The following is a 21,563-nucleotide window of genomic DNA, read 5'->3' on the forward strand; positions in this document are numbered from 1 at the left end:
AGAGAAAATAGAATATTCTATTTTCTCTTCCTCTCCACTATTCCTTTCTTCTTCTCCTCTTTTTTTCTTTTTTTTTCTTCGATCTTCTCCTCTTTTTTTCCTTCCTTTTCTTCTTCTTCTTCTTCTTCTTCTTCTTCTTCTTCTTCTTCTTCTTCTTCTTCTTCTTCTTCTTCTTCTTCTTCTTCTTCTTCTTCTTGTTCTTCTTCTTCTTCTTCTTCTTCTTCTTCTTCTTCTTCTTCTTCTTCTTCTTCTTCTTCTTCTTCTTCTTCTTCTTCTTCTTCTTCTTCTTCTTAATTTTTATCGGGAACGAGGGTGTCGAGGATCGCCGAGGGGTCGAGGGTCGGGAACTAGGGTCGAGGGTTCGAGGGGTCGAGGATCGCTCGGCACTAGGCAACCTCCCAACCCCTCGGCGATCCTCTCGAACATGAGAGGACGAAGAGGATAAAAAAAGAAGAGGAAGAAGAATAAAAGAGGAGAAGAAAGAATAGAGGAGTTCTTCTCCTCTATTCTTTCTTCTCCTCTCTTTTTTCTTCTTCTTCCTCTTTTTTTTATCGGGAACGAGGGTCGTCGAGGGACATAGATGTAGTGTCGTCGCTGTCGATATACCCCCTCCTGATAGCTTCAACACATGGGGGGGGGGTCAATATTACCCCCTCCTTGAAGTGTTCTCGAGGCCAGCCCAAACCCTTGAAGCGTTGTCGAGGCCACCCCAAACCCTAGAGAAGCAGCGTCGATGCCACTAATTAATATATATGATTCCTTACTACGTTTGCCACTAATATATCCATCTGTCATGTTTGAATAATAATTGCCATGTTGTAAATATTTGTAGAAACTATGGACACCGAACGAGACGAAGCAAACGAAGCGTTGTTGAGGGACATGATCGCACAAGGAAGTGTTGCCATCTCGTTGTTTCTCAACGACACCGATGGTCTGGAAGGAGAGGATGAAGAAGTTGGCTCTGGTGACCTAATGCCGGTGCAAGAAGAAGAACATGAGGACGGCTCTGGTGACACAATGCCGGTGCAAGAAAGAGACCGTGATGACGGCTCCGGTGACCGAACCGAGTCCGGCCAGGTATATATATTAGTTAAGCCTGTGCTGACTAGCTCATTGATGCATTCATTGTTTTGGTATGTACACATATTAATTAAGTCTTTGTTCTTTTTTCTAGCCCTTCGGATCGAGCACAACTGAGGTAAGGAGACGAGGCGCGAAGAAAAAGTTGAGCTCGGATGAAAGGTTTGAGATCATAGCAATCGCGCCCGACGGCCAACCTATTGAACCCATCCGAACAAAGAAGGCATTTGTTGCTCAGTGCGGGGTTCTGGTTAGGGACAAGATCCCGATCAGCATCCAGCAATGGTTCAAGCCGGCTATAGAAGACCCTAAGGTGTCTTACATCAATGATATGCAGAAAAATGATCTTTGGACTGAGCTGAAGACAAATTTCACCCTACCGCCAGAGGATGATCCGGAGAAGCCAGTTAAAGAGGAATTAATCAAGTCTTTTGCTCTTAAGAGGATGGCAGACCTATTCAGGAGGTGGAAGAAAGACCTGAATAGGTTTGTCGAGAAAAAAGAGACACCAGAATTCAAGGGCATATATGAGAAGATCAGAGATGACTGGCCTGCATTTGTGGCCTAGAAGACATCGGAAAAGAGTAAGAAGATGTCGGCGACAAACAAGAAAAATGCTGCGAAGAAGAAGCTTCACCATCGCACGGGGTCAGGTGGCTACCTCGTAGCCCGGCCTAAGTGGGCCAAGGCTGAGAATGATCTGGTTGAAAAAGGGATCGAACCAGAGACAATGAGCTGGCCAGACTGTTGCCGGACTTGGTTCTTCGGGGCTGGCGGAACCTTGGACCCTGTAACAGGGAAGTACATTTGGACGGATGAGCAACTTGACATACCCTTGAAGAATCTTCGGTACTATATCGCTGCAGCGCAGAAAGGGACGTTCCTTCCAGACAGAGAGAACGACGAGCTCACAAAGGCCCTCGGAAATCCTGAGCACCCTGAACGGACACGAGGCACGCCAGGCTCCATTCCGTGGAAGGCTGGGTTTCCGGACGCAGGCGGTTACAAAAACCACAAGAGGAGCAAAAAAGTGCAGCTGACCGAACTCCAGGCGCTGCACGCAAGGGTACAAGCGAGAGAGGAACGAGAAGCAAATTGCAGCAAACGACTTGCCGAAGCTTCCCCTGAAGCTACCCTGCCATCTCAGCGGAGAAGCAGCGTGGCTTCCACCGAGCTGCTTCAGCCGCAGCTTGTCTTGACGGCTCCTGCCAGCTATCCCGTGGATGCTATCACGGAGGCTCAAAATTGCCACCTTATGACGCAATGGATGAATATGAAGGTCAAGGCAGCTGTTGGCTCTGTTTTTCCTAATGAACTCGGCGCAACTTTTCACTGCCGGCCGATTCCAGAAGGATATGCTAAGGTGATGGTGGATGAAATAACGGAGGGATTTGGGGACCTCCAGCTTGACCACCCTACCGGAGAAGGGGAGACTCGGCTGGGTTCTGCTCTGAAGACTCCATGCCTATGGCGAAAGGAGCTCATCAACCTTCCAAACTGGACGCCTCCGCCTCCTCCTCCTCCTCCGGCGAGTCAGGGCACTCCGCCTCCTCCTCCGGCGAGTGACGATCAGGGCCCGCCGGCTCCTTCTCCGGCACGTGGCGGCACTCCGCCTCCTTCTCCGCCTGCGCCGGCGCGCCCGAGCAGCCAGCCTCCTCCTTCTCCGCCTCGTCAGCAAGGGCGGAAGAGACCCGCCGCCGCTCCGGCAGCTGCTCCGGCACGTCGTAGTCCTTCTCCTCCGCCTCGTAAGCAAGTAAAGAAGACAGCCACTCCGTCTGCTCGGTTGGCGTCTAGCAGTACAGCCAGCGGCGGGAGGCAATACAGATACGGTCCTTCTCTCAAGCCTCTAGAGAAGTTACCGTACGAGAGGACCCCGGAGGAGGACACGAAGATCGCGTGAACCGAAACGAAGGAATGGTTTGAAGGGTTGAAAGGACAGAGACATCCACCTCCGGAGGAGAAGGTAGATCTGGTGAAAGCAAAGCGCACTATCGATGCCCTGAGGAAACCACCAAAGTCTCCGCCAATAACCAACTATGAGCGCGTTACTGAACAGGCATATCGCGAAGCGGAGCGGTCGGGAAGTACTGCCAGTGATCAAAGGTTAAAAGAACGACGAGCAGCTGGGAAAAAAATTGCCCAGCTCGGCGAACAAGCAAACCAATCGTGCCCCGCGCTCAATGTGTCTAGGGACATCATCGCTAATGCTCCGGGGATGGTGCCCGGTTATAGCAATCTTGGAGATTACCTGCCCGACGATGTACATTATGATTTCTTGGAGATGGACGAACACATATACGAGTACGGGAAGCCTCTCGTCAAAGATGAAAAATCTCTAACAACAATGATGCGAAGATTCCATAATTGGTACATGAAAACCTGCAGAGAGTCTGGGGGGAAGAATACTTTGTATCTGAGAATTAAAGATGAGCACGACCTCGTTGGAACTGATCTGTTGCATGTTCCATTTGAGGAGTTCTTTCAGTTCTTCAATCAAAAGGCCCTCGATAAATTAACGGTCTTTTGCTACTGTCTGTAAGTACTACTACTTCTGTCATTAAGTCTCTATATATAGCTCAGCTCTTTCATTGCATGTATTTATAATTATCCTCACTATATTATGCAGATTGAAGATCGTCGAGTGCAGAAAAGCAGAAATGTATGATATTGGGTTCATTAACACAAATCTCATAGATGATTTTCAGGTTAAAAAGAACGCCGAAGAGGCCGAGGCCAACTTGCTACAATCGTTGCTCAAAAATCAAAACAAAGATATAATACTCTTTCCTTACAACTTCGAGTGAGTGCTACTGTCGTGTGCATATTCGGTTTCTCTTATTACTTGAGCGAGGTTATAGTAATGTAATTGATGAGTTATATGCATGCGTGCGCAGCTTCCACTATGTTCTTCTGGAGATTAAGCTTGAGCGGGGACTAGTAACCGTCTTAGACTCGAGACGAAAAGATCCCGAAACCTATGCGGACATGACTAAAATTCTCAACAAGTAAGCTCAATCGATCATTATCGCACCATATCGGCAACTTTTTGTTCATTTCCTGATATCTCAAGTAATAATAATTATTTTCTTTGTCTTGCAGGGTTTGGAAACAGTTCACCGCAGAAGCTCTGGGACTGCCGAAGGAGCTGCGATATAAATACCCGAAAGTAAGTGCTAGTAGCTAGCTAGTTGCGCGCATCTCCCGTTGATTCTATAGCTATACTTTCATCAATGCCATTTATAATGCTTCATTATCAGTTTGATTGACCTCTATTTCTCGTAAAGTGCTTGTGGCAAGAACAAGGGAATAATTACTGTGGATACTACGTGTGCGAGTTCATCTACAACGTGACTTTCAAAAATAAGCGGGGCTACTCTAAAAGACAATATAAAGTGCGTAAGCAATAATATTCACAATTTCATTTTATTACACCATCATTTCTGTTGAGTTTCATTCATATATATGTATTAACCCCCTTCTTCAAATTAGACGTGGCAGATGCGGAATGAACTCCTACCACAAGATCGCATGAAAGCAATTCAAGAGGAATTGGCGGGATTCTTTCTTGACCACGTCATCAATAAAGCCGGAGAATATCATGTGAAAGTTGATTTCAAATGCTAGGGGATTGTAAGAGATCTTTCATATTGTCTATGTATGTAGCCAGTAGCGTCGGATAGATAATACCAAAACTTGTTGTTTGATCAATCTCTCAGAGAAGGAGAGGTCGATCATTTCTCCCGGTATGCATGACGAACTTCTGTACTTAATGGTTTCCTTCATTTTCTTACTAGCTAGCGTGTCGAGGGCCTCTCTATGTATAGTAGCGTACGTCGACCAAGCATGGACATAAGAGAGGACACTTCTCTCTATTAATTAGCTAGCTAACACAATATATGAAACACCTAAATTAACCCCCCAAAACCCCCAACCCCCCCCCCTTTCAAAAAAAAAACAAAAACCCCAGCCACTGAAATGCTGACGCGTGGATGCCTTTTGGTCCCGGTTGGTGCCACCAACCGGGACCAAAGGCCCTCCTGCCTGGGCTCAGCGCACAGGTCACATGGAGGCCCATCTGTCCCGGTTCTAGGGTCAGGGCATTAGTAACGACCCTTTAGTCCCGGTTCTGAAACCGGGACAAAAGGCCCTTACGAACCGGGACAATATGCCCGTTTTCTACTAGTGGATATCACCGAACCAAAGATTGTCCATGCTCGTATGAAATGACAACGATAATGGGTATAGCTGTGGTCCTATTTCCTCTACTACACGGCCGGCCGCTTGTGAGGTTGCACCCTGTCAGCCTATATATACATATACCTACCTTCTCCTTCAACACACACTTAATTAGCTCCCTCAGTTTAGTTCTGATCTATAACATACCTTCTCGTTCAACACACTAACTCAGTTAGCTGTCATCTCAAGTACAAGAAGTCAATTAGGCTACTCATTTTTCTTTTTGAAATTGCGCAATAATTAACCATGGGCATTCACGCGAAGTCCAAGTCCAACCGCGAGGTGGTGGAGTCCCTGTACGCCTCACTGGCCTGCGGCGACGCCGCAGCCGTGACGGTGTTGCTGGCGGCGGACCTAGACTGGTGGTTCCATGGGCCACTCCGGTGCCAGCATATGCGACGCATGCTAACCGGTGAGGCGGTGGGTGTCATGGCGTTTCGGTTCGCGCCAACGCGGCTGGTAGAGGTTGGCTCCACCACAGAAGGCAACGATGGGTGGGTGGTGGCGGAGGGTTGGGCCGGGGTTGGGGAGCGGGATTACTGGGTGCACGCGTGGTGTCTCCGTGCAGGCGTCATCACAAGTTTTCGTGAGTACTTCAACACTTCTGTCACCGTCAAGGAGCTGGGTCGGCCCGCCACAGAGGACGTGGTATGGGCTGTGTGGGAAAGCCAATCGCCCAAGCCCAAGGGCCACTCCATGCCGGGCCTAGTGCTCGCGATTTGACCCCACACAGTCTATATAGTTATGTTAAGGCTAAAATTAGGTATATGTTGTACAAATGTTGTAAAAAGTGCAATGTTTTTTTCCATGAATTATGGCAACGACAATAGGAAACCGGTTTTGGCCGAGGAAGATATGATGTACAAAATGATCTAAAATTTGGCTTTATTTCTTATGAATTAGTCTTCTTACTTGCTATCTTGTTCTTGTGGAGTAAAAGTCTCAAGCAACTGTACTAATTTTACAGTACCTTTTCTTCAGTTTTTTGAGCGGTCATTAGCCCACCTGAAAAGGGGAGAATACAAACAATGAACTCAACAGAAGCTTAATTTAAAAGCTCATCACAAAGGGGTGAAATGTGTCATGATTTTTCTAGTGAGTAAAAAGCTGTCATAGTCTCATGATTTTCTAGTTTAGCATTGTGTTCCAGTTTTGCTAGTTTAACATTGTGTGCCAATTATGTAGGCTATGTAATGTTAACAATGAGATCGACTGTACCCAAGGACAAATGTCACAATATTCTACTCCCTTCAATTCATAATAAGTGTCGCAGTTTTGAACCAAAGTTGATCTAACTTTACTTCAAAATTGCGACACTTATTTTGGATCGAAGGAAGTATTATGAAGAGATCATGGATATTGGTGCATCTGCGTACTCATGGTGATGCAACACCATGCACGCATTATTTAGATACTTCCTACGCCATCAGATCCTCTGCTGCTGCTTGCTGCCATGCTGTATGACACTGTAACTACCACATTATTGGCACATGATGCTAAACTAGCAAGACTGGAACAATTTGGACCATCGAGCAGAGATCAGGTGTGGTTAAAAAAAATTAGGTTTTCATCGCTTGATATCCAACTTCCGATATAAACCATTAACAAAATTGTGATGTGATAGGTTAACCTGTTGAGACGTTTTACCATCAGAATGATACCATTTCTTTTGCCACAACACAATGGTAACCACATTAGTAGGCCATGAAAAAAAAACATGGTAACCATATTAGTAGGCTGTGAAAACAAAAAACAGTGCCATACCCAACAAGCTAATCCAAGTCCATGCCATCTCCTTCATCCTCATCAGCCATTAGAGGCAGATCCTCTCTGTGTTTCTTGTGAGAGGGTTCCGGTAAAGGCGGCCCTCCTCGTTTCATTTTCCTTTGTGAATCTGCACAAAGGAATGCCCCATAGTTTTAGTGTGGAAAAGGGAAGCTTAAATATCAGAGTCCAATAGCAAATTTCAGTTCTCAAACATTCGTAAGAATAATTTCTGCGAGCACTTTACATAGTACTCCTTCTATTTCTAAATATAAGTTTTTTTTAAGAGATTTCAATATGGACTACATCCGGATGTGTATAGACATCTTTTAGAGTGTAAATTCATTTTACTCTGCATGTAGTCCATACTGAAATCTCTAAAAGGTCTTATATTTAGGAACGGAGGGAGTAGTTGACAAGAGGAACTTGTTATCATATCCAAATTAAAGGCATTTTGAAGCATCATATGTACATCAGAAAAAACTTATTAACAACTAAAAAATTTATTAAAGCATTACATGAATTTGCATTCAACTAGACCAGATCTTATATATCAAAAAAAAAAACTTATTGACGCATTACATGAACATTCATGAGATATCGTTAGCAATTTCAAATCAAGTTGAAAAACCTATATCTTATACTATATCGATGCAGAGGAGAGCGCAACAATGAAAAAAAAATGGTACCTGCTGGACTGAGATAGTTGGAGATGGTAGTGCGGACGTAAGCGAAGTCCGTGCAGGCTTCTCTTTGTATGGTGAACATTGCCATTCGCAGCACCTTCTTCTTCCTCATGTCAACGGCAATCACACAGGCCACACGGTCATCCAGGTTGGCTTTGGTCATCAGGTAGAGAAGATCATCATCATGCGAGCTGAGCTTAGGGTGCGCAACGAACAGGGACGGCTCCAGGGCGTTGTCGACGATGCCACCGGAGTTCAACACCGTGTCCTCGCGGAAACCCGAGTCGCCAGCCGCCATGCTCCATGTGACGGCCGTCCAGCCGTTCGGGGTGAGCGAGTGCGGGCGGACGTGCAGCTGGAGGTAGACGAACTTGATTCGGCCGTTTACTGGTAGAAAAAGGGCCTATAGTCTCGGTTCGTAAGGGCCTTTAGTCCCAGTTCCTGAACCGGGACTAAAGTGTTGGTACTAATACCCCGACCCTTTAATCCCGGTTCAATCCAGAACCGGGATTGATGGGCCTCCACGTGGGCAGTACGCAGAGCCCAGTCAGGAGACCCTTTGGTCCCGATTGATGGCACCAACCGGGACCAATAGGCATCCACGCGTCAGCATTTCTGTGGCTGGGGTTTTTGTTTTTTTTGAAAGGGGGGGGGGGTTGGGGGTTTTGGGGGGTTAATTTAGGTGTTTCATATATTGTGTTAGCTAGCTATAATTAATAGAGAGAAGTGTCCTCTCTTATGTCCGTGCTTGGTCGACGCTACGTACTATACATACGTATAGAGAGGACTAGACACGCTGGCTAGCTAGTAAGCAAACGAAGGAAACAGAAGATCGTCATGAACATATATGCATACAGAGAGAAGTGATATCGACCACCTCTCCTTCTCCGAGAGATTGGTCGAACAACAAGTTCTCGTATATCTATCTGACACTACCGGCTACATATATACAATAATTATCTCTTACAAATATAATCATACGGACTCAGGGTCCACATAGAATTCTCCGTCTTCAGGGATCACGTGGTCAAGAAAGAATGCCGCCAATTCCTCTTGAATTGCTCGCATGCGAGCTGGTGCTAGGAGTTCATCCCGCTTCCGAAACATCTAATTTGAAGAAGGGGGTCAATACATATATATATATGAATGAATGAAACTCAACACAAATGATGGTAATAAAATAAAATTGTGAATGTTGTTATTTACGTACTTCATATTGTTCGTTAGAGTACCCGCCCCGCTCACAGGTCGTGTGGCGGATGGACTCGCAGATGTAGTATCCACAGAAATCATTCCCTTGTTCCTGCCACAACCACTTTACAAGAAATAGAGGTCAATCAAACTGATAAGCAAGAATGCTAAATGGTATTGATGAAACTAGCGCTTGAATCACTAGGAGATGCGCGGAACATGCTACTATAGTACTTACTTTCGGGTGTCTAAATTCCAGCTCCTTCGGCAGTCCCGGAACTGTTTTGGTGAATTTTCTCCAAACCCTGCCGGACAAAGAAAACAATTACTTGATATCAGGAAATGAACAAAGTTGCTGATATGGTGGATAATGATCGATTTAACTTACTTCTGGAGTATTTGAGTCATGTCTGCATAGTCCTGGGGATCTTTTCGTTTTGAGTCTAAGACGGTTACTAGTCCCTGCTCAAGCTTAATCTCTAGGAGAATATAGTGGAAACTGCACACACATGCATAACTCATGAATTACATTACTATAACCTTGACTAATATATAAGGGAAACCGAATACGCACAAGACAGTAACACTCACCTGAAGTTGTAAGGAAAGAGTATTATATCTTTGTTTTGATTTATTACGAACGATCGTAGCAAGTTGGCCTCGGTAGCTGCGGCATGAAGTTTAACCTGAGTTGCATCTATGAGATATGTGTTAATGAACCCAATATCACCGACTTGTCTTTTCTTCAATTCGGCGATCTTCAATCTGCATAATATAGTGAGGATGATTATAAATACATGCAATGAAAGAGCTAAGCTATATAGAGAAACTTAATGACAGAAGTAGTACTACTTACAGACAGTAGCAGGCGACCGTTGTTTTATCGAGGGCCAATTGATTGAAAAACTGATAGAACTCCTCAAATGGAACAGGCAACAGATCAATTCCAACGAGGTCATGCTCCTTTTTAACTTTCACATACAAAGTACTCCTCCCCCCAGAGTCTCTGCAGATTTTCAAGTACCAATCATGCAATCTTCGCATCATCGTTGATAGAGATCTTTCATCTTTGACGAGAGGCTTCCCGTACTCGTATCTTTGTATCTGCACGTCCATGGGTTCATAATGTACTTCGTCGGGCAGGTAATCTGCAAGATTGCTATAACCGGGCACCATCCTCGGATCATTAGCGACGTTGTGGCTAGGCACCTTGAGCGGGGGGCACGATTGCTTCGCTTGTTCGCCGAGCTGGGCAATTTGTTTCCCAGCTCGTCGTTCTTTCAGCCTTTGATCACTGACAGTACTTCCCGACCGCTCCGCTTCGGCAAATTCCTTTCCAATAATGCGGTCATAGTTTCCTTTCGGCGGATCAGACTTCGGTGGTTTTGTCAGGGCAGCCAGAGTGCGCTTCACTTTCACCCGATCTACCTTCTCCTCCGGAGGTGGATGTTTCTTTGCTTTCACCCCTTCAAAGAATTTCTCACTTCTTCTCGCGCGATCTCGGCGTTCTCCTCCTGGGTCCTCTCGTATGGTAACTTCTCTGGAGTCTTCAGAGAAGGACCGAATCTGTATGTCCTCCCGCCTCTGGTTGTACTGCTAGACGCCGACCGAGCAGACGGAGCGGTTGTCTTCTTTACTTGCTTAAGAGGCGGAGGAGAAGGACTACGACGCGCCGGAGCAGCTGGAGCGGCGGCAGGTCTCTTCCGCCCTTGCTGACGAGGCGGAGAAGGAGGAGGCTGGCTGCTCGGGCGCGTCGGCGCAGGCGGAGAAGGAGGCGGAGTGCCGCCACGCGCCGGAGAAGGAGCCGGCCGAGGGCCCTGATCGTCACTCGCCGGAGGAGGAGGCGGTGGAGGCGGAGTGCCCTGACTCGCCGGAGGAGGAGGAGGAGGCGGTGGCGTCCAGTTCGGAAGGTTGATGAGCTCCTTCCGCCATAGGCATGGAGTCTTCAGAGCAGACCCCAGCCGAGTCTCCCCTTCACCGGTAGGGTGGTCAAGCTGGAGGTCCTCAAATCCCTCCGTTATCTCATCCACCATCACCCTAGCATATCCTTCTGGAATCGGCCGGCAGTGAAAAGTTGCGCCGGGTTCAGTAGGATAAACAGAGCCAACAGCCGCCTTGACCTTCAAATTCATCCATTGCGTCATAAGGTGGCAATTTTGAGACTCCGTTATAGCATCCACGGGATAGCTGGCAGGAGCCGTCAAGGCATGCTCCGGCTGAAGCAGCTCGGTGGAAGCCACGCTGCTTCTGCGCTGAGATGGCGGGGTAGCTTCGGGGGAGGCTTCGGCAGTACGTTTGCTGCGATTTGCTTCTCGTTCCTCTATCGCGTCTACCCTTGCTTGCAGCGCCTGCATTTGGGTCTGCTGCACTTTTTTCCTCCTCTCATGGGATTTGTAACCGCCTGCGTCCGGAAACCCAACCTTCCACGGAATGGAGCCTGGCGTGCCTCGTGTCCGTCCAGGGTGCTCAGGATTCCCGAGGGCCATTGTGAGCTCGTCGTTCTCTCTGTCTGGAAAGAACGTCCCTTCCTGCGCTGCTTCGATATACTGCTTAAGCTTACTGACTGGTATGTCCATTTGATCGTTCGTCCAAATGCACTTCCCTGTTACAGGGTCCAGGGTTCCGCCAGCCCCGAAGAACCAAGTCCGGCAACGGTCTGGCCAGTTAATTGTCTCTGGTTCGATCCCTTTATGAACCAGATCATTCTCAGTCTTGGACCACTTAGGCCGGGCTACGAGGTAGCCACCTGACCCCGTGCGATGGTGAAGCTTCTTCTTCGCAGCATTTTGCTTGTTTGTCGCCGACATCTTCTGACTCTTTTCCGATGTCTTGTGGGCCACAAATGCGGGCCAGTGATCTCTGATCTTCTCATATCTGCCCTTGAATTCTGGTGTCTCATTATTTTCGACAAACTTATTCAGCTCTTTCTTCCACCTCCTGAATAGTTCTGCCATCCTCTTCAGAGCAAAAGACTTGATTAATTTCTCTTTAACTGGGTTCTCTGGATTATCCTCAGGCGGTAGGGTGAAATTTGACTTCAGCTCAGTCCAAAGATCATTTTTCTGCATATCATTGACATAAGACACCTCAGGGTCTTCTGTAGCCGGCTTAAACCATTGCTGGATGCTTATCGGGATCTTGTCCCTAACCAGAACCCCGCACTGAGCAACAAATGCGCTCTTTGTCCGGAGGGGTTCAATAGGTTGGCCGTCGGGCGCGATTGCTATGATCTCAAACTTTTCATCCGAGCTCAACTTTTTCTTCGGGCCTCGTCTCTTTACCGAAGTTGTGCTCGATCCGGAGGGCTAGAAAAAAGAACAAAGACTTAATTAATATGTGTACATACCAAAACAATGAATGCATCAATCAGCTAGTCAGCATAGGCTTAACTAATATATATACCTGGCCGGACTCGGTTCGGTCACCGGAGCCGTCATCACGGTCTCCTTCTTGCACCGGCATTGGGTCACCGGAGCCGTCCTCATGTTCTTCTTCTTGCACCGGCATTAGGTCACCGTAGCCAGCTTGTTCACCCTCTCCTTCCAGACCATCGGTTTCGTTGAGAAACAACGAGATGGCATCACTTCCTTCTGCGATTATGTCCCTCAACAACGCTTCTTTTGTTGCTTCGTCTAGGGCGGTGTCCATAGTTTCTACAAATATTTACAACATGGCAATTATTATTCAAACATGACAGATGGATATATTAGTGCCAAACGTAGAACTAGCTACCTAATCATAGTAAGCTATCGGGAGGGGGTATATATCGACAACGATGACACTACATCTATGTCCCTCGACGACCCTCGTTCCCGATAAAAAAAGAGGAAGAAGAAGAAAAAAAGAGGAGAAGAAAGAATAGAGGAGAAGAACCCTCGAACCCTCGACCCCTAGACGACCCTCTTCTTCCTCTCATGTTCGAGAGGATCGCCGAGGGGTCGGGAGGTTGCCTAGTGTCAAAGGATTCAACAAAACCATGTCTTCATCATTAGGCGAAAGTAACATGTGCATGATGGTACGAAGCTCTTCAAAGTTGTTCTGGAACGGAGTCCCAGATAGGATAATTCGCTTTTTGGTACAAAGTTCAGAAAGAGCCTTCCGAATATCGCTATTTGGAAGGCCTTTGCTGAATTCGTACCAAAAGGCGGATTATTCTATCCGGGACTCCATTCCAGAACAACTTTGCAGAACTTCGTACCAACATGCCCTGGTTACTTCCGGCTAATGATGAAGGCATGGATTTCTTCAATACTTTGACACTAGGAAACCTCTCTCGACCCCTCGGCGATCCTCGACCCCTCGAACCCTCGACGACCCTGGAACCCTCGACCCCTAGACGACCCTCTTCTTCCTCTCATGTTCGAGAGGATCGCCGAGGGGTCGGGAGGTTGCCTAGTGTCAAAGGATTCAACAAAACCATGTATTCATCATTAGGCGAAAGTAACATGTGCATGATGGTACGAAGCTCTTCAAAGTTGTTCTGGAACGGAGTCCCAGATAGGATAATTCACTTTTTCGTACAAAGTTCAGAAAGAGCCTTCCGAATATCACTATTTGGAAGGCCTTTGCTGAATTCGTACCAAAAGGCGGATTATTCTATCCGGGACTCCATTCCAGAACAACTTTGCAGAACTTCGTACCAACATGCCCTGGTTACTTCCGGCTAATGATGAAGGCATGGATTTCTTCAATACTTTGACACTAGGAAACCTCTCTCGACCCCTCGACGATCCTCGACCCCTCGAACCCTCGACGACCCTGGAACCCTCGAACCCTAGACGACCCTCTTCTTCCTCTCATGTTCGAGAGGATCGCCGAGGGGTCGGGAGGTTGCCTAGTGTCAAAGGATTCAACAAAACCATGTCTTCATCATTAGGCGAAAGTAACATGTGCATGATGGTAAAGCTAGAGGAGAAGAAGAACTGACAAAGTCTTCTCCTCTATTCCTTCTTCTTCTCCTCTTTTTTTTTTCTTCTTCCTCTTTTTTTCCTTTTCTTTTTTTTTCTCCTCTTCTTCCTCTTCTCTTCTTCTCCTTCTTCGGGTAAGCCCTAGTTTCCCGACCCTCGACCGCTCGACGACACTCTCGACATGCCCGCGTTCCCGATAAAAAAAGAAGAGGAAGAATAAGAATAAAAAGAGGAGAAGAAAGAATAGAGGAGAAGAAGTTATTCTCATCTATTCTTTCTTCTCCTCTTTTTATTCTTCTTCTTCCTCTTCTTTTTTTCCTCTTCTTCCTCTCCTCTTCTTCTCCCTCTTCCCCGCCTCTCTCATGAATGTTCGCCGTCGCCCCCCCCCCCCTCGACCCCTCGACGACCCTCGTTCCCGATAAAAAAGAAGAGGAAGAAGAAGAAGAAAAAGAAGAGAAGAAAGAATAGAGGAGAAGAACTTCTTCTCCTTTATTCTTTCTTCTCCTCTTTTTATTCTTCTTCCTCTTCTTCTCCCTCTTCTTCCCCTTCTTCCCCGCCTCTCTCATGAATGTCCGACGTTCTTGACCCTCGACCCCCTAAACTAGTTCTCGACCCTCGACCCCCTAAACTAGTTCTCGGCCCTCGACCCCCTAAATATCCATATATGGACAAAAATTTCTACAAATGAAAATAACCTAAAAAATCATATGATCATCTATGAACAAAAAAAACATCATTTGATCATCTATCATCTATGAACAAAAAAATCATCATTTGATCATCTATCATCTATGAACAAAAATATTCCTAGATACATAAAAAATTCTACAAATGAAAATAACCTAAAAAAATCATATATATTTAGCAAATTCTAGCCACATACATCACATACACATATACATTATAGCCACATACACATATACATCACATATGAACAAAAAAATAAACTAATAAAATAAAAAACATATTGCAACATATGAAAAAAAACATGGTGGCGCCGGCAGGGCAGAGGGGCATGGCGGCAGGTGCTCACAGAGGGGAGCGGCGCCGGCGTCGGGGCAGATGGCGTCGAGGGCGGCGGCGGCGACGGCGGCGGGGCGGCGCGAGGCAGCGATGGCGTCGGGGCGACGTGGGGCGCGGGCGGCGATGGGGTGACGACGACGGGCGCAGGTGACAGTGACAAGGAGCAGGGCGTCGGGGCAGATGGCGTCGAGGGCGGCGGCGACGGCGTCGGGGCGACGCGGGGCGCGGGCGGCGACGGGGCGACGACGACGAGGAGCAGGCGTCGGGGCAGAGGGTGGCCTCGGCGGTGGGGAGTTGAGGAACTGAATGAAAATTTTGACAAGTGTTGTATATATAGCCAGGCCTTTGGTCCCGGTTCGTGGAACCAACCGTGACCAATGCCCCCTTTAGTCCCGGTTGGTGCCACGAACCGGGACCAAAGGCCTCTTTTCAGCAGCCGAAAGGGCGGGAAGCGAAGGCCATTGGTCCCGGTTGGTGGCACCAACCGGGACTAAAGGGGGGCATTGGTCACGGTTGGTTCCACGAACCGGGACCAATGTCGCCTTTAGTCCCGGTTGGTGCTACCAACCGGGACCAATGTCCACGAACCGGGACCAATGCCGCCTTTAGTCCCGGTTGGTGCTACCAACCGGGACCAATGGCCTTTGTTGCCCCGCGCCCAAAAGTTTAGTCCCACATCGCTAGCTGAAGGGCGCCGGCACTGGTTTATAAGCGCTGTTGTGCCTCCCCATTCGAGCTCCTCTCTAATGCAGGCTTTCGGGCCTAAACTTGTTACTGCCTGTGGGCCTATTGGGCCTCTGTGGGCCTGAATCCTGGCCCATGTAGGGTTTCTAGTCGTATTCAGGCCGTGGAGGCCCAGTAGGTGGCATTTTTTTGGTTTTTTCTTTTTTATTTCTACATTTTTTTGGTTTTTTAATTTTTTATTTCTACTTAAAACTAAATACTTACAGTTTTTAGTGATTTCTTTTTGCTTTTAGGTCACAAAAATTATAAACTTTCTGTTAGTGCCATTAGTTTTAAATTTTGAATAGTTTAAATTTGAATTTTTAAAAATTTGTGTGAATCACTAGTTTATGAATAACTTTACTATAAAAATAGAATTTTTTTCTATTTATTTTTTATTTATACTTACAACTAAATACTTATAGTTTTTTAGTGATTTCTTTTTGATTTTAGGTCACAAAAATTATAAACTTTCTGTTAGTGCCATTAGTTTTAAATTTTGAATAGTTTAAATTTGAATTTTATAAAATTTGTGTGAATCACTAGTTTATGAATAACTTTACTATAAAAATAGAATTTTTTTCTTCTTTGCTATTTATTTTTTATTTATACTTACAATTAAATACTTATAGTTTGATTTTAGGTCACAAAAATTATATTCTTTTTGCTATTGAAGAATATTATAGTTTTATTTTAGTTGATCATAACATAATATTTTAATTGATTGTTTTTATTTTCATAAAAGTTTTGTAGTTCATTCTGTTTGCTATTAATTCATTCTTTGAGCTAAATGACTCTGAAATTGGAAAGCATTTCAAAATGAACTCTGAAAAGGTTGAAAGTTGGCATGGTATCATCATTTCACCCACATAGCATGTTCCAAGAAGTAGAGAGGGTTATGACAAAAACTTGATGCACTTCGTGTACAAAATGGACAATCACTTTCGAAGTATCAAAGTTTCGAACCATAAGACATGAAAGCATTTCAAATGAACTCTGAAAAAGTTGAAAGTTGGGATGGTATCATAATTTCACCCACATAGCATGTGCATGTACAAAACGGACAATGGTAGCATGTTCGTCTGTTACAAATTTGGCATGGTATCATCATAATAGTTGCGGGAGAAAGTCTTCACTTTTTCTTCGCTTGTGTCATTTGCTTATTGCGCCGTAACCATGGATAATCTTCATTGTTTATCAGGATGCTTGGGTCAGCCTTGACATTGAAGGGAGGAATTTCATGAAACTTTTCATAATCTTCAGACATGTCTGTCTTGCCGTCCACTCCCAGGATGTCCCTTTTTCCTGAAAGAACTATGTGGCGCTTTGGCTCATCGTATGATGTATTCGCTTCCTTATCTTTTCTTTTTCTCGGTTTGGTAGACATGTCCTTCACATAGATAACCTGTGCCACATCATTGGCTAGGACGAACGGTTCGTCAGTGTACCCAAGATTTTTCAGATCCACTGTTGTCATTCCGTACTGTGGGTCTACCTGTACCCCGCCGCCTAACAGATTGACCCATTTGCACTTAAACAAAGGGACCTTAAAATCAGGTCCGTAGTCAAGTTCCCATATGTCCACTATGTAACCATAATATGTGTCCTTTCCGCTCTCGGTTGCTGCATCAAAGCGGACACCGCTGTTTTGGTTGGTGCTCTTTTGATCTTGGGCGATCGTGTAAAATGTATTCCCATTTATCTCGTATCCTTTGTAAGTCAATACAGTCAAAGATGGTCCCCTGGACAACAAGTACAACTCATCACAAACAGTGTTGTCACCTCTGAGACGTGTTTCCAACCAACTGCTGAAAGTCCTGATGTGTTCACATGTAATCCAGTCGTCGCACTGCTCCGGGTGTTTGGAGCGCAGACTGTTCTTGTGTTCATCGACATACGGGGTCACCAAGGTAGAGTTCTGTAGAACTGTGTAGTGTGCTTGAGACCAAGAATATCCGTCCCTGCATATTATTGAGTCTCTTCCAAGAGTGCCTTTTCCAGTCAGTCTCCCCTCATACCGCGATTTAGGGAGACCTATCTTGTTAAGGCCAGGAATGAAGTCAACACAAAACCCGATAACATCCTCTGTTTGATGGCCCATGGAGATGCTTCCTTCTGGCCTAGCGCGGTTACGGACATATTTCTTTAGGACTCCCATGAACCTCTCAAAGGGGAACATATTGTGTAGAAATACGGGCCCCAGGATGACAATCTCGTCGACTAGATGAACTAGGACGTGCGTCATGATATTGAAGAAGGATGGTGGGAACACCAGCTCGAAACTGACAAGACATTGCGCCACATCACTCCTTAGCCTTGGTACGATTTCTGGATCGATCACCTTCTGAGAGATTGCATTGAGGAATGCACATAGCTTCACAATGGCTAATCGGACGTTTTCCGGTAGAAGCCCCCTCAATGCAACCGGAAGCAGTTGCGTCATAATCACGTGGCAGTCATGAGACTTTAGGTTCTGAAACTTTTTCTCTGGCATATTTATTATTCCCTTTATATTCGACGAGAAGCCAGTCGTGACCTTCATACTGAGCAGGCATTCAAAGAAGATTTCTTTCTCTTCTTTCGTAAGAGCGTAGCTGGCAGGACCTTTATACTGCTTCGGAGGCATGCCGTCTTTTTCGTGCAAACGTTGCAGGTCCTCTCGTGCCTCAGGTGTATCTTTTGTCTTCCCATACACGCCCAAGAAGCCTAGCAGGTTCACGCAAAGGTTCTTCGTCACGTGCATCACGTCGATTGAGGAGCGGACCTCTAGGTCTTTCCAGTAGGGTAGGTCCCAAAATATAGATTTCTTCTTCCACATGGGTGCGTGTCCCTCAGCGTCATTCGGAACAGCTAGTCCACCGGGACCCTTTCCAAAGATTACGTAGTGTAAATCATTGACCATAGCAAGCACGTGATCACCGGTGCGCATGGCGGGCTTCTTCCGGTGATCTGCCTCGCCTTTGAAATGCTTGCCTTTCTTTCGACATTGATGGTTGGTCGGAAGAAATCGACGATGGCCCAGGTACACATTCTTCCTGCATTTGTCCAGGTATATACTTTCAGTGTCATCTAAACAGTGCGTGCATGCGTGGTATCCTTTGTTTGTCTGTCCTGAAAGGTTACTGAGAGCGGGCCAATCGTTGATGGTCACGAACAGCAACGCCTTAAGGTTAAATTCCTCCTGTCTGTGCTCATCCCACGTACGTACACCGTTTCCATTCCACAGCTGTAAAAGTTCTTCAACTAATGGCCTTAGGTACACATCAATTTCGTTGCCGGGTTGCTTAGGGCCTTGGATGAGAACTGGCATCATAATGAACTTCCGCTTCATGCACATCCAAGGAGGAAGGTTATACATACATAGAGTCACGGGCCAGGTGCTGTGATTGCTGCTCTGCTCCCCGAAAGGATTAATGCCATCCGCGCTTAAAGCAAACCATACATTCCTTGGGTCCTTTGCAAACTCATCCCAGTACTTTCTCTCGATTTTTCTCCACTGCGACCCGTCAGCGGGTGCTCTCAACTTCCCATCTTTCTTTCGGTTCTCACTGTGCCATCGCATCAACTTGGCATGCTCTTCGTTTCTGAACAGACGTTTCAACCGTGGTATTATAGGAGCATACCACATCACCTTCGCAGGAACCCTCTTCCTGAGGGGCTCGCCGTCAACATCACCAGGGTCATCTCGTCTGATCTTATACCGCAACGCACCGCATACCGGGCATGCGTTCAGATCCTTGTATGCACCGCGGTAGAGGATGCAGTCATTAGGGCATGCATGTATCTTCTCCACCTCCAATCCTAGAGGGCATACGACCTTCTTTGCTGCGTATGTACTGTCGGGCAATTCGTTATCCTTTGGAAGCTTCTTCTTCAATATTTTCAGTAGCTTCTCAAATCCTTTGTCAGCCACAGCATTCTCTGCCTTCCACTGCAGCAATTCCAGTACGGTACCGAGCTTTGTGTTGCCATCTTCGCAATTGGGGTATAACCCTTTTTTGTGATCCTCTAACATGCGATCGAACTTCAGCTTCTCCTTTTGACTAATGCATTGCGTCCTTGCATCGACAATGACCCGGCGGAGATCATCATCATCGGGCACATCGTCTGGTTCCTCTTGATCTTCAGCAGCTTCACCCGTGGCAGCATCATTGGGCACATCGTCTGGTTCCTCTTGATCTTCACCAGCTCCCCCCGTTGCAGCATCACCGTATTCAGGGGGCACATAGTTGTCATCGTACTCTTCTTCTTCGCCGTCTTCCATCATAACCCCTATTTCTCCGTGCCTCGTCCAAACATTATAGTGTGGCATGAAACCCTTGTAAAGCAGGTGGGAGTGAAGGATTTTCCGGTTAGAGTAAGACCTCGTATTCCCACATTCAGTGCATGGACAACACATAAAACCATTCTGCTTGTTTGCCTCAGCCGCATCGAGAAACTCATGCACGCCCTTAATGTACTCGCGGGTGTGTCTGTCACCGTACATCCATTGCCGGTTCATCTGCGTGCATTATATATAATTAAGTGTCCAAATTAATAGAAGTTCATCATCACATTAAAACCAAAGTGCATACATAGTTCTCATCTAACAACATATAGCTCTCCAGAGCATCTAATTAATTAAACCATACATTGAAACTATGTAAAACATTTCAATGCGAAAACAAATGCGATCATAATCGCAACCAAGGTAACAATTGATCCAACGGCATAATGATACCAAGCCTCGGTATGAATGGCATATTTTCTAATCTTTCTAATCTTCAAGCGCATTGCATCCATCTTGATCTTGTGATCATCGACGACATCCGCAACATGCAACTCCAATATCATCTTCTCCTCCTCAATTTTTTTATTTTTCCTTCAACAAATTGTTTTCTTCTTCAACTAAATTTAACCTCTCGACAATAGGGTCGGTTGGCATTTCCGATTCACATACATCCTAGATAAATAAAATCTATGTCACGTTGGTCGGCATAATTTTCATAAACAATAAATGAACCAATAGTTATAAAGATAATATACATACCAAATCCGAATCATAGACAGGACGAGGGCCGACGGGGGCGGATACCAAAACCATCGCACTATATAAGATGCAATAATAAATGTAAGAAAATGATACAAGTATCTATCTAAACATACAAGTAAGAATATTTTTCCTTTCAGAAAGAAGATAAGAACAAGAGGCTCACCACGGTGGTGTCGGTGATGAGATCGGCGCGGGTGATCGACGGCGGTGAAGACGGGGACGGGGCGTGACGGACCGCTAAATCTAGACAAATCTCGAGGAAAATGGAGCTTGGAGGTCGAGCTTCGAGAGGAGAAAGCTTAAGTAGTGTGGCTCGGGCATTCCATCGAACACCTCATGTGCATAGGAGGTGAGCTAGAGCACCACAAAGCCCTCTCCCCCTCGGCCAGAAAAAACAGAGCACTGTGCTCTGCTCTTGCGCGAGGGGGTATATATAGGCACCTCATTGGTCCCGGTTGATGACATGAACCGGGACTAAAGGGAAGCCTTTGGTCCCGGTTCAAGCCACCAACCGGGACCAATGGTGGTGGGCCAGGAGCGAGGCCCATTGGTCCCGGTTCGTCCCACCAACCGGGACCAAAAGGTCCAGACGAACCGGGACCAATGGCCCACGTGGCCCGGCCGGCCCCCTAGGCTCACCAACCGGGACCAATGCCCACATTGGTCCCGGTTCTAGACTGAACCGGGACTAATGGGCTGAGCCGTCCTGGAACATAGCCCTGTTTTCTACTAGTGTAAGTTGACATATTTCTTGTAGTGTCTAATAGCATAATCATCTTTCTTACTATTCATTTCATCAAGCACTTCTTTTTGAGTCTTAAGTACTTGTTCTACTTGAGTGGTAACCATAGAAGCATGTTTGCTAAAAAGTTTGAGTTCACCTCTAATATTAGCCATATAATCACTCAAGCGTCTAAT

This window comes from Triticum aestivum, chromosome 2A, assembly GCF_018294505.1.
Source record: "Triticum aestivum cultivar Chinese Spring chromosome 2A, IWGSC CS RefSeq v2.1, whole genome shotgun sequence".
In the NCBI taxonomy this organism is placed as follows: domain Eukaryota; kingdom Viridiplantae; phylum Streptophyta; class Magnoliopsida; order Poales; family Poaceae; genus Triticum; species Triticum aestivum.